The following is a 14,347-nucleotide window of genomic DNA, read 5'->3' as shown; positions in this document are numbered from 1 at the left end:
TCACACACTGGTGATCACATAACCATCCAGAGAGGAGCTTGAGACTCCAGTGTTGTGATATTACTTCAGCAATTTAACAAATTTGTGAAAATCATCATGAGACAATGAACAACTGTGACCTCCATAAACAGTGTCATTTTTATAAGGTCATAGAAGAACTGTGGTGAAATATTTTACATCTTCCAATTGAAGATAATGAAATCTAAATGTTAGAATCTGGCAGAGATTACGTGTTCTTACTAGCACAATTATTAAGCTTTTGGTCTGCACTTCTTACGACATTGCCAGCGATGTCTCCGAAAAGTCCCTACCTCTTCCACCATCATACCGTAGGACAAATGTCATAAGACATAAGCAAACTGTTTTTGCTCTTCCAGTACCCTCAAGTTAAATAAATGCCTAAATGCAGTGTTATCTGAGAAGCAATAAAATTTTATCTTGGCGCGTGTAAAAGATCATCTGTTTTGTTCATGACTTGGATTTGAGAAGGTTTATTGTATTCGATAATCCTGACAATCTTGAGAACTTTTAGTAGTCCTTTCCTACTAGAAGTTAACTTTATATTTCAGTAACAGAATTGGAGTACTTACCCTGCACACAGATTATGTTTTGCTGTTTCAGGAAGCAATACCTTAAAAGACCTCAGAAAAATCTTGTTTCCTGCAAGTAAAACTGCAGCTCAGACTGGAGACTAAGCCCAGGATTTTCACTGGAGCCCAAGGGAAGGTTGTTCGCTAACTCTTGTCGAAATTCAGTGGGAGTTGGGTGCTGAGACAGTAAGCATTGTTGCCTTCAGCTAAACATGACACTTCCAAATCCTCTGTGTTCTGGCCCAGCAAAAAACTGCATCTGAGCTTTGACGAGCAATCACATTTTCTTCCACGTTACTCAATGAATTTGGAATAGAATTAGCATCAAATGAGAGAGAAGTCATGTTCCCATGTTTGTTCTTGATTTTTCTTAATCCTTGGAACACATTGGGTGTTTTCCAATATAAAACTATGCTTAACATGAGTAACAACATCAAAATCAGAGGAGTTACTCATGCAAACAGGAACTGGAAATTAAGACCCATAGTATTTCACAGTAAAACCTTTTGACAAAAAGAATGGTACTCAGGTAGACTATATCTAGCTATGATGAAGGCAAAAGTGCCAACTAGAATGAAATTCAAAATAATAAAATTATTTATCAATCATTTTAAGAGTAACAGGGTCATATCAAGATTAGGAGCTCTTTAGAAAGCAGAATATGGAAACTTTTTTTAGGGACCATAAGTATCACTGAAGTGATTTCCCTCTGAAGCCTACTACCCTCTTCTTTCTGCGGCTCTTCACAGTGCTTCACTTACCAACATTCAGTAATGCACAGCACATTTTGTGCACTAAATTTTCCTTTCAAGCTCAGTGCACTGAGGAAGAGTAACTCCAAAAGAGACTAGAGCTTCTGGGTTTAAATTTAACACTATTTAAGGAAAGCAAACCTTTGCTAGGGGATATAACTGTTAACATTGTGATTTTTCAAGCCTAAGGTTTCTAATGGGGTTTGACTGTTTCAAAGATAATATTTTTTTCCTAGGTAACATATTTCAAGTCATATTATGAGCAAATGTGACAAAATTTTAGTGTAATGTGAAATACTGTAATGTCAGATAGCATTATTTATCTGCTTAATATGACTAAAACCATTAATTGCTGGGAGCCATACTTCATCTCAGCAACATGAAAATCCATTTTGTGCCTATCTTGTCAGTTATTGCCGATTTTCTTAATGAATTGTGACGTAGTGAAATTCTGTTGGGATACATGTTTATATATTTCCAACTGCAGGTTCTATGTGGTAACTCTTATTACATAGATCTTCCATTAGCTAAATGTTTTCGTTGTGCCTATGCCACAACATATCAAAGGTGCATTTTTCTTACATAGATACCTGGAATGGCCATTATTATTGCACATGCAGTTTTAATTATTAGAATTTATGAAATGAACTAAGTGGCTAATGTTCATTGTCTTAAATTTCCATTTAATGATTCAATCTGTCTCCTGTTCCAATCAAGGTACTCCTCGAGTAACTCCCTGAGGAAAGGAGAATGCAGCTCATCCTGGTCTAATGACACTTACACAAGTATCTTACTACAGTTGCATAATGCTTTGCTTTTTGCTGTGCAGAAATTGATCTTGATCCCAGTGAAGTTAACAGCAGAACTCCTAGTCCCTACGGAGAGGGACTGAGGCCTTGGCCACCCAAAGGCAAGCAGAACCATAGGATGGTGGGACTTGAGGTTACAAATGACCTTTGAAGGTCCCTTCCAACCCAAACTATTCTATGATTCTATGAAATAACCTTACAACCATCAGATCCTGATCTTGCTGCTACTACTACTGAACACCATCTTTTAGAAATTTAGACTGATTCATGCTCACGTAAGATAGTTATGGTGTAAGTCTAGTTCATAGAAGACAGTGTCTAATATTTTACTCATCTGCTCAAATGAATTTAGGCATTTTACTGCGTGACGGAAGTGTCACTGGTAGACAGCAAGCTATCATTAGCCAATTGAACTAATTTTACAGGGGGACAGCCAGAAAAAAAAACATTGCAAAGGTCTTGCAAAACCTGGCTCAGCTTGTAGTCAAACACTTGGAAGCACCCACCACTAATAACCAATGCCCTTCTCTTTCATCACTCCAATTTAGTGTGTGCTGTGTTCCATTTAATATGTCCAGAAAGGAGCATATTAACTGTATTCACCACTTACAAATAAAGAATTTAAGACTATTTCACACTGAAGTTTCAGACACCAGTAAGACTGATGTCCTTCAAACTCAAGTGCTGTATAGATTGTTCCAAAGATGATGAATTTCAAAGCAGCCTCAGAAAAAAAAGGTACCAGCTTTCCCATAGTGTGAAATAAGGTACAGGGACATACATGTGTGTGTGACACAACAGGCAATTTCACACCTGCATTCTGCCTCCACAGAATAAAGTAAAATATCTTTAGCAGATGGGAGCACCTCTTCACTATGCCAGTGACAGGAATACAATTATCATGTATACGCACCACTATTAATAGCTAAGGAATATCCATCTTCAGCACAAGTGTTGACTCTGGTGAGGGGAGCAGAGCTCTGGAGCTCAGCTTCATGCTGCATGTTTGTCATTTTCCTTGTGGAACAGTTTAATGCATAATCATAAGGTGTCCAAATAGGATCTGCTTGGCTAGCATTGGAAGTTTTAGTATTTACTTAAGCATTTTGTAGTTGGTCTAACATCTGTGAGGCTGGCCACATTTGTGGTCTGAAACTGCCATATACCTGAAATTCCAGGACAGCTATATAGACAAGTCATGGCATGGATACCGAATCTGGATAGTAATTAAGAGTGACACATACATTAGAAATGACAATGTTTCATTGTATCAACAAGAATTTAGATACACATCAAGACGCTTTCACAGTCAAGCTTGAAATCTTTCCTTTATATGGGAATAGCCTGACAACCTTTAAAATGAAAATCCATTAGACCAATGCTGGTACAAAAATTTGAGGAAAATTTAGTTTAACTTTTGAAGACACATCTCAAAATCCTCAGTAAGGTTCCTTGGTGCTTTTGCAGATGGTGTCACAGAAACAAGAGTTGATAATCCCACAGTGCATGCCACATTCTCAAAAAGTTCTAATGCAAAACTGCCCAAGAAAGAGCGATCACTGAAGATGCTGCATTTGTATCCAACAGACAGCTAAGGTTTAGGTAAAAATAAAGTGTAAAAATAAAGCTACTCAATAGGCTGCTCCAGCATGCACTATCTCCCACCTAAGGCTGCTGTTGGATACTGAGGAAGTTTGATAGGTGTGTGATAACCAACACTGTGTTGCTCGCTATAAATCCCACCACTAGGCTTGAAGTACCTAAGAACAGAAGAAAAAAGGAATTTAAAACAAACAAACAAACAAAAAAAATCACTCTAATTGTCAGTTACTGAACTCTCAGGAGCATGATGCTCATGGCACTCAGAGCATATCTTCTGTTTGGTTAAAAACCAGTTAATTTCATGTTTCAGGAAGGAAAACAAAACAAAACAAAAAAAAAAGGGGTGAGAGGGCTTTTGACATTAGATGAACTAAGATAACACAGACATACCAAAATAGTATTGCCTAGGTTGACAGGTAAGACACCTTCCTGCAAAATTACTCCCAGTGTCTCCCTCACAAACTTTAAATTCAGCTAAACCAAAGTTCTGCTGACATTGATTTCATTGAATCCCACAGAGCCCTGGTTGCTGGGACACAGAAAGGAATGCTGGTAGAAAGTGCGTCGAAGAAGTGTCAAAAAATTCAAATAGCTAAAACTTTCTGAAACCTTTAGTTGGTAACACTTAGATGAAACATTTTAAAATCACAGGGAGGATGTTTTTTAAAGGTAAATTCACAAGTGAATTCCACGGGTAGTAGCAATGAAGGGAAAAGAGTGGCTAGAGAGGTGGCCTGGAACCTGGAACCTAACTTTGTCCTCAAGTTTTAAATTCAGTTAACAGTACAGACATAACATTTCTGGGAAACCCCAGGCCTCCCCAGTCACTGATAACTGTGAAATGCTTAATGCTGAAGAAAGGAAATTTTTACAACCATTCCATCTGCTCCGAACTGGATACAGCAAAGTATAGTTAAGCAAAGAAACCAAATGCAAGATACTAAGAAGAGTATTATTCCATTATTCCCATCTATGTTTATAAACAAACTGAGTTGGAACATTTACTTGGCTACAAAACATTTGAAAGCAAACTCTATACAAGAAAAATCAGCCTACAGAATACTGTTTTCCTAGAGACAATAAATGCAGTAATTTATACTTGAGTTTAGTCAAACTAGCACCTTGTGAAGCAAATGTTTCCTGCACTGGTCCTTCTTCAGTGTGGTTGCATGACCATTAGAACTCTTGGATACCTTCTTGTGCGAATGATCAAACCCCATGACCTTACTCCAAGGCTGCTCACTCGGCTCCTTAATAAAAATCTCTACTATAATAGCTCTGCAGTTGCTGCATGTGCTGGGTGGAAAGTTTGGAAACTTTCAGTCATCACAAAAAGGTTCCAAAATTATTTCAGTATATAAAGGACCTTTCAAAAGCCTTGTTGTCAACTAGCATTAAGTTTACAAAACAGTTATGTGGACATCGGAATGGATAAATAATTTCCCTGTTTTTACAAGGAAACTTTTCACATTTGCTACCGCAAAGCTTTTAAAAAGAAAGATCACATACACAGATTAAGATGGGCCCTCTGGGATAAAAACGACATATAAATATAAAATATTGTATACAACTTAACTGCATTAACTGTGATGTAAATAAACATTATCTTAAGAGTGGGAACCTATGTCCAAAATGTAGTCGATAGAGGCACGTAGGGTCCCCTCAACTACAGCTTCAGAAGGTATAATTGTGGCTACATAAAGCAGACAGTGCAAATATGCTCTCTTTATGCTTCTGCATCCCTTCGTAACATATACAAACACAGCTGAAATAAAACTGGCAAGATAAAGAGCAATGAGAAAAAAAGTGATGAAATACTGCCTTTAAAATCTACTTTATTCAACTGGAAACAAAACATTTTAAAAGGTGATAATGCTCTAAAAGCTATTTAACTCACCAGCCAAATCAAACTGACCAAAATCTAATTTATTCCTTGTCTTGTTTAGCAGATGCTTAAAAGATCAATATAGTTGTCTCTGTAGATCGGCATGAAATATTAACCAGTCTGAGTGTTCCGAGGCTTTTTACAACATATTCAGCCTCATTAAACATTAAGCAGCCTTGAAATATAAATACAAAATAACTATCAGCTTCCTATCCTTCAGACATGGAACAAAGGTAACTCAAATGTGGGAAGCAGCAGGAAAAAATATTAAATGAACTGGGAATTCACAGAGAAGTTAAGTCAGAAAGCTGTCAGTATAAATTGACTCAGATACACTTCACTGTACGGAAAGATAATATTGCAATAGCAGAAGAATATCTGCTAAGGAACAAAACAGTAGCATGACATTTATACCATAAGAAATTCATAAAAATATGCCTCTGACCACAAATATACTCATCTTGGGCGCATTCCTCATTTATAGTATAGCTCCTTTCACCCCTCATATTTGCTATAAGACCCACTCTGTGGGTACAGTGAGAATGAACCCTCTTTTCTCTGCTTTTCATTACTGTCTGGTATGTTAAAAATATCTGGGCAATATGGCAGAAAAGAGTTTCAGGTTCACTAAAGGGAAACGTCAGCTTTGCAAATCACTGAAAGTAACTGGACATAAACTGTCAAAATAAGTCAGCAAAACAATGTGGTTATTGTCAGTCCGTAACTCAAATCTGCAACCCGAGATGTGGCCAAAGGTTATGGACAATATCGCAAGATGGTTCTACTATGATGTACAGGTCGACTAACTTAGCTAAAAATGTGGTTTTATTTTAATATTTGCAGCACATTTAATACCTTTTTCTCTCATTCATCATCTTGCTTTATTATTGCTGCATATTGATAGTGAAGAATAAAATTCAACCTCATACAGTACGGCCTTTACCACTACAGAGTCTGTCAGTGTTTACAGAGAAGCTTTTTGTGTAGCTTTCTTACTGCTACATCTTCTATTGTCCACTATTGATATTGGACTAGACATACCAGCATTTGATTTATTCAAGCCACCTTCTTTCAATTTGGGGAGATGGTAACAGCAAGAAGCAAAACTGTGTAGGATTCATTCCCCTGCAGATATTCTAGATTTTGTAAACAGTATACTGAGCTATTAAGTTAGAACTATCAAATTCTCTTATGTGAGATGATGGTAGGTATACCATCAGTCATTGCAAAAACGTAAGGAGCTGAGAATGAAGCCAAGAAACTAATTCAGTAGACCCAGAGGCAAAAAAACCCACCAAAATATATGTCTTTAAAATGGATATTTTAAAATCTTTGCGGCATAAGCAAGATATCAGTGGGCTCACTTAAGTGTATCCAGACACCTTAAGAAATGATATTCAAATAGCATTTGACATTGGGCTATTTTTGCTACACTATAGACTGAAAAGATACTTCTGTATTCCACCGCATTATATCATATCTTTATAGTTTCTCTACCTGTATGGTAATGGCAACCACCTTTGATTAGAATAGCATCAAATCAAATGTTTTGCATTTATTTGCATGCCAAATTTTCAGATGTCCCTTATGAACAGGGTTACAACCATCCTCAAAAACATGTTTTAAAATTGAATTTTAAAAAAATGAATTTAATGGGAAGAGATTATACACATTGAAACTGAAGCCCAGCACCTGGCGATTTAGCCAAAGGGGCAAATGGTAGCCAAACCCAAACACGGGCTCGGGGAGAGTAAGCAAAGCCATAGATTTCCTGCACACTCTTCAGCTCTGCACCATCCCACCTTGCTCATGGTAAAACTTAGAACAATCTCAGATTAAAAACAAAAAACAACAGCCTTCTGTTACCAAAACCACTGCAGTACGTTCCCTATTACACTTTGTTGTTGTTGTTTTGTTTGACTGGGTTTTGTTTTGGTGTAGGTGGTTTTGTTTGTTTGTTTAAACTGATGCATGGGGGATACACAGGGCTGTCTCCTCAGCTCCGCTCAGAGACAGTTGTGCAAGGAGCTGCTCACAAGGCAGAATTTTCTTGCCAAGATTGCCATGAAAATTCCAAAAATCCTTTTCTCTCAAGAATACATTAATTCTTCTGTCATCCTTGTATCAAACTGAGCTGGCACATAGGAAACAAGCCAGACACTGGCGTTAGAAAGTCATCCAAGTGCTATGAAATTGGCATTGATGCTTAGAGAACAAGCAGGCACAAAGGTGGGGATATATAGGCAGCAAGAGTACTGCAAAGGGAGGGGGAATTCGCGTATCCAAGCGCTCTCCAATCAAACCTGGAAAACCAGCCTTTGCACAGAGAAAATCTGTTCCACTTCTTGTGCTCTGCTCCCCTCAAAAATTTGAGAGAGACAAAAAACACTCATGCCAACCATACTCTAAATATTTACTCAGGCAAGGTGTTACAGTCTGCTTTGATCAAGTTGTGCTTACACTTCTGAAACATCCATCCAAACCCAGTTTCTGGAACACATTATTTGAAGTGTCTTTTTATGCAAGACTTTTCCTGTCCATCCACAAAGCTGAAACTTTTGTCTGGTCCATCCCTCATTACTCACAACCTTATTACTACAGTATATTTTCCTGACAACAGACTTTTCCCTGCACATGCTCAGCTCACAACAGCAAAGCAGATCCAACACCCCACTCCCTCCAACTCCAACAAGCTCCAAGTGACTCATCTTCATTGTCAAAACTCTTCACAGCCTACAGTCCCCAACATCCCTGATCTGTCACCCAGTGCTGGAAGTTTTATTCCTATCATTCATCCACAACACTAACAGCTTGTTTTTAAAAGGGCAAAGAGAAGCAAAAAATATTGTGTGTATGCTCTTCATGCTGTTCCTCATAGTTGAAGGGGTTTTCTAAATTTCTAGTTAAGTCACAATGCCCTCTCCAAGCTCTCCTCTGCCATGATGTCTTCTAAAAACAACTGCCAACCAGCACGTTATTATGTTTTCTCTATTGACAAAGAGAACAGAGAGGAAGAAAATAAGCTCTCTAACAGACCAATTGACATTTTAGAAGGTAAAGAAGAAGAAATTTCTTAGGACTTCCACAAATCCCATCCTGGGGGTCACACACAGCCTGCACATGTTCCTTCTTTTGCCTCCCCCCATGTGCTTTCCCTTTGCTTGTGCTGTAAATTCTTTAGCAATGTCTTTTGGTTCAGCGCTGGTACAGTGCTAATGACAGTGAGATTGTACCTCATGACTTGGATTCCTAAGAATTACAGTAATATAAGTAATAAAACAACTACAGTTTTAACTTTGACTAAAATTCATACCTCAAGACCACCAAACCATGAAGAAGTAGCCTACAAGAGAGGGAGAAAATCACATAGATCAGAACGGCACAATGCAAATGCATCAACACTCAGCTAGTATTAATTGTTATGACGCCAAAAAATACATTTTATCTCTCTTTTAATGTACCTATGCTTATTTACATCCAGAGGCGCTGTTTAAAATAAATTTGGCTGTAAATAATCCTCCTGGATAAAAAGAAACACTGAGTAAAGCATCCCTGTTAAAGTACTGCTTTAGAGGAAATGTAACGGATGTATGTGCAGTACACATGAAAGCCAGATCTGGAAGCAAGTTCTTCAACTGTTTGGATTAAACAGAATAAAAATGTTCACAGACATGCAAATTTCTTTCACTGGGGCCTCTAAAGATATCATGGTACTGCTGTAGCTTTCCAGTGTCTAGAAGAATTGAAAACCTATTTAATACCAAGACAAAGACAGGTGCACACATATCAGAGAGCAGTGAGAATGCCATCAAGACATGTCAAGAATACAAGAGCTCTTTTGGAACACCTTGATAGACATCTATAACCTACTCTGAAGCCTTTGTAACTCTTACTATAGGTCACTAAAATCTAATAAATTTCTGAAGCAGATCTACAAACAGAATTAAACCTTTTTCTTCAGGAGTTAAATGACTATTTGATGCATACGTAACAGGACACGAGCAAATACAGAAGGTAAATGAACTAACAGCAATGAAGTCTCTTGATCACTTACTATCTTAAAATGTCTGATATTCTTCAGTATGTTTATTTTCAGATAGCATTGTGCTAGATTTGCAAACAGGCTGGAAAAAACTAATTAGAGCTAACTATCATTGAGAAATGTCAATGTGGAACAGAAAACATTTAAAGAACAGTAACAGAGTTTAAAATATAAGTTCATTCCAGTAAATCAGTGTCAAAATGACAAGACATGGCTCAGGACAGATGTATGGAATGGATGGAATAACACACAAGATAAACAAAAAAGCTTTTGAACCCATCCACATAATATGAGAAGTGAAAGGTTTGATTAAGTATTAAGAGAAAAAGGCTAAACCAAACAAAACAAAACCAAAAGTGAATCATACGGCTCAAAAATCTCTCAGTATGAGAAGGGGGTTTCTGTTTTTTGTTTGTTTTGTTTGTTGTTTTGTTTTGGTTTTTTAACCAGGAGAAACACCAAACAATCGAGAATTCACTTTCCAGAATATAAGTGAAAAACATAAAACTAAAACACAGTTACTACCAGAAATATTTAAATAATTAATTTGCAACTATTCTAAGATACAACTGTATCTGGTGCAACATACCTGAATACTCCTGTAAGAGGAATTTAAGACTCTTCCTCACCTTTAGTACTCTCTTGTATCAATGCAAATTATGCACTGACAGCACTCACGTTCAGGTAGACTGAATAAACAGATGAGGTGACCACTGTGTTAAGTCCCATCAGGGCATAACCAACCTCAGCTCTGCAGCAGCAGCCATTGGATGGGCAATTCCTTCCCTTGTTTTTTGTGGTTATTACACCACATCTTCATTCAGCATGAGAGGAGGTAATGGTGGGAGCTGTAGACATTGCCTGGTGAAGGTCTTCAGAAGCTTTGTCAGAGCACAGAGATGTAACTCATTGCGCACCCTGTCCTTCCCCATCTCAGCCCCAGTATTTTACCTCCAGGTGACACAATGGCAGATGGCGCAGAACATGCCAGCCCTTCACAAGGACTGCTTTACAACAGGTTTCTGGGGTAAAGTGGCTTTAGGAGACCTGTCTTGTTCCTTACCCTGTAATAACGATAAAAAGTGGGAAGGTGTAGTTTGTCCTGAGCTCTACTGAATTTAAAAAAATATGCAAACAAACAAAAAACAACCAACCAACAACCCATAACCAAACTCAAACTACTATTATGACTTTTTTTTTTTTTTCATTTTGTCTAAATCAAATAAATTTTTGAGAGAAACAATCTGAATTTACCAGCACACTGGGTCTTCTACAGATCTTTCTCAATCTTTCCTGCAAGGCATCCCATGACTTTGGGTTGACACAGAAACCAGAGCTATATCCTAAAAGACTTCACTGCTGCTTTAATCTGATATTTCTAGCTTTAATTAGACAACTAAACTAATGATTTAAGCCCTATATGGGCATATCCTGATGGAACCAGTCCAAAGAATTTACTGCTTGATCCCCTGTTAGCCTGACATATGCCAATTTTTTCCTTGTAAAACTTATTTTCCTGGTCAGCTCAGTGATGACAGCAACTGCTCCTTCACATTGTGCCCTCCTACCTGAGCAGCCCATGTAAGGGACTACGGGAGTGACTTATGCCCCTTTCTTCTCTTGCAAAAGGATGCACAGCTACTTATAACTGAGCCCTAAGGAAGGCCACAGAGTAGACATCAGATATCCAAGAGAGCAAAAAAAGTGGGAACAGAAATTGAGAGAAGTCTTCACTGACATTTTACAAGTTCATGTAGTTCAAGAGAGATCCCTGAAGACAAGAAAGAGACCATCATAATGCCATTAGTTAAGGGAAAGCCTAGGGAAACTGAAAACGTATGTAGGGAAGGCTTAAAAATCATTTTAGAAAACCAAGCGAGGGAAACACTTTAAACAAGCACACTAGTGGTTCAATTAAGGGTTTCAGAGGTGCCTGTCGGAGAAAATCTCCAAGGATATTACCACTAGGAGAGACAACAGGAAGCAATGGGAACCTGATGTGGAGATGTTCCGAATCATTTCCCCAAGATTCATATTGGAAGCTAAATGCATTAAAAAATTTAGAACAGCAAATGTATTCCAGAAATGCGTACAAAGTGCATTCGATGGGATGTTGAATCGTATATCTGTACAAATGGTGGATTAGGCTAATTTTGCAAACAGAAATAGTGTTGAAATGTAAAGAAAAGGAAGCCTTGATGAGTAAAGTGAGTGGGAGGAAGAAGAATTCATTTATTTTTTCGATGAAATCATTTAGACATTTGTTAAAGAGAAGATGCAAGTCCTCTGAGAAGAAGTCTGCTAGTTAATCTATCAAAGAATCCAGAATGAAGGCAAAAGATAGAGGGAAAAAAAGTCATAAGGAAAGCTGCTTTAAATTATTAATCAAGAATTATACTTGGACTGACCAAGTACTTTCAAAAACAAAAAATGCAACTCAGTTTAAATAATACAGTGTAAATATTATTTAATTCTAGAGGGTTGTGTGTTTGTTTTCTTTGTTTGCTTGTTTTTTTTTCTTATAACAAGGATAGCAAGGTTGGTTTGTTGGAGACTTTATTGGGATGAGGTGTTGGTGTTGGGATTTAACAATAAGCCAAGGTACAGAACTAAAATCATGAGCAAATTTTATCATTTAGACGCTTCTTTTCCAAAACAAGGTTACATTTCCCCTTGAAGCTCAAACTATACACAGGTATTTTCCATCTTCCCATTAGTGTGCATTTTTCAGCCCCTAATCTGAGCCCCACACCTAAGTGCCAGTTTAGCAGAGAAATCTCAGGTTCCTTCTTCACCATGGGCACAAACTCTTGTCCCACATACTCCCATGTCCATTCTCTGTGTTCATAGCTATATGGCCTTCATTTAAAATTACGTCTGCATCTGCTCTTGTCTCATTCAGAGGAAAGGGGAGGTTTTTCCTGTAACTACGAGCCTTTAGCTCTAGCAGCACCTCATTCGCTGGGGCGAATCCAGTTTGATTTTGCATGTGTTGGACAAATATCAGAGGTCACATAAAGAGAAAATATATGGCTTTATAAGAGCACAGAACCTGGTGAGAAAGGAGAGAGAATAAACAACAGCTAACATCACCACAAAGATGTGGTTTAAAAATACTGACTACAAAAACTGGCTTTACCCAATACCAACCAAACTAAATTAAATACTTAAAGCTGTACTGCTTAGCTGTTTTCTATGTAAAACTGTGCAATCTTTTTCCAAAGGTTTGCTTCTAGATAAGATGGCAACCACATTCCAAAAGAGCTAAAAATTCAATACAATCGAGCATCATTTGATGGATTTGCAACTGTGGCAAAATGATATAACGGATGACAATCTCCACACCTTTTCTCCTGTGCCTCTTCATTCAGGAGGCACGTTCATCAGCGAAGCCCATCAGGGTCACTTGTGCTGGCAGAGGCAGGAGGGACAAGGGACCGCGGAGGACAGGGCTCCGCATGTTCCCCTGTCTGGGCTGAGCATCCCGTGCTGTCCTCTGCCTTTGGCAATGACTGCAGCCCCCAAAATAATGGCCCCAACAGCTTCTTAGGCCACTCGCTGTTATAATCTGTGTAATAAGTATTAGTTTAGCTTTTCGTATGGAAAGTTAATCCCCTAATAACATTTCAAATTACTGAACGGTGTTCGCAAAAAATCATAGCTACCATTCAGAAACCTGCGCTGCAATCAGCTACACATGATATACAGCTTTCTGTAATTAGTGCACACCTTTCAGACTTGGCTAATTACCTCTTATTAATTAAAATTGTTTCCTCCCCACCCCCCAGCCACTATACTTGAAAGAAAATAATAATAATTTTTAAAAATAATATAAGATAAGCTCTATACTTCTAAGGTAGCTGAAAATTCAGTAAGATAATGTCACTGATTTGGTTATTTCCAGGTGAACATCAGGTTATTCAACCTAGGTGAATTTAATGATTCTGCACAGGTTATGCAATGAATTTTTCCATAAATCACTTATAATTGCAAACATAAAAATTAAAAATCAGTCTGAAGAGAGAGATAACAGTATTAATGATGGAAAGCAGTAATCTACAGATAGTGGTGCTACCATTTTAATCATGGCCATTCTGACAAGAAGCTTTTGATCCTCATGGGGACAGCACTAGGATGAAACAGCTAGAGTGTCTAACCTGCAAGAGTTTTTAAATGACTACATGTGATTAACAAACACGTTTCCAATAAACTGACATAAAAACTCCAGAGGTTTTTTTCTCTTATAGAACCTTCCCTTACATTCCTCAGAAGGACCAAGCTCAACTTGGCTTTCCATGCATTACCAACTGGCTATTACCCCTGTGCTGAGCCTTGGATTAGGAGATTCGCTTGTGTTAACATCCCAAGCCAGCATTTTAAATGATGCAGAACATTTCAGGTACCAAATTCCCTGGGCAGAGACCACCTTTTTTTTAATATCTGAGTGCTGATCAGCTGAACAACACCATGACCTTCTCATAAAAGCCTTTGGAGCAACCTGGATTGGGGGGAGACTCATGCTCCAGCTTTGATGACAGCGCTAAGTGTCCAGTTCAGCTGTAGGTGTTAAAACACAAGAGCTGGTACAAAAGCTCCAAACCCTGTCCTGCTGCTCCACAGTCCTCCTGGAAGCCATCACTGCACAACCCGCACACGGTGAGTACAAC

This window comes from Nesoenas mayeri, assembly GCF_963082525.1.
Source record: "Nesoenas mayeri genome assembly, chromosome: 5".
Classification (NCBI taxonomy): Eukaryota; Metazoa; Chordata; class Aves; order Columbiformes; family Columbidae; genus Nesoenas; species Nesoenas mayeri.
The sequence above is the reverse complement of the archived record's forward strand: the minus strand, read 5'-3'. Positions refer to the sequence as shown.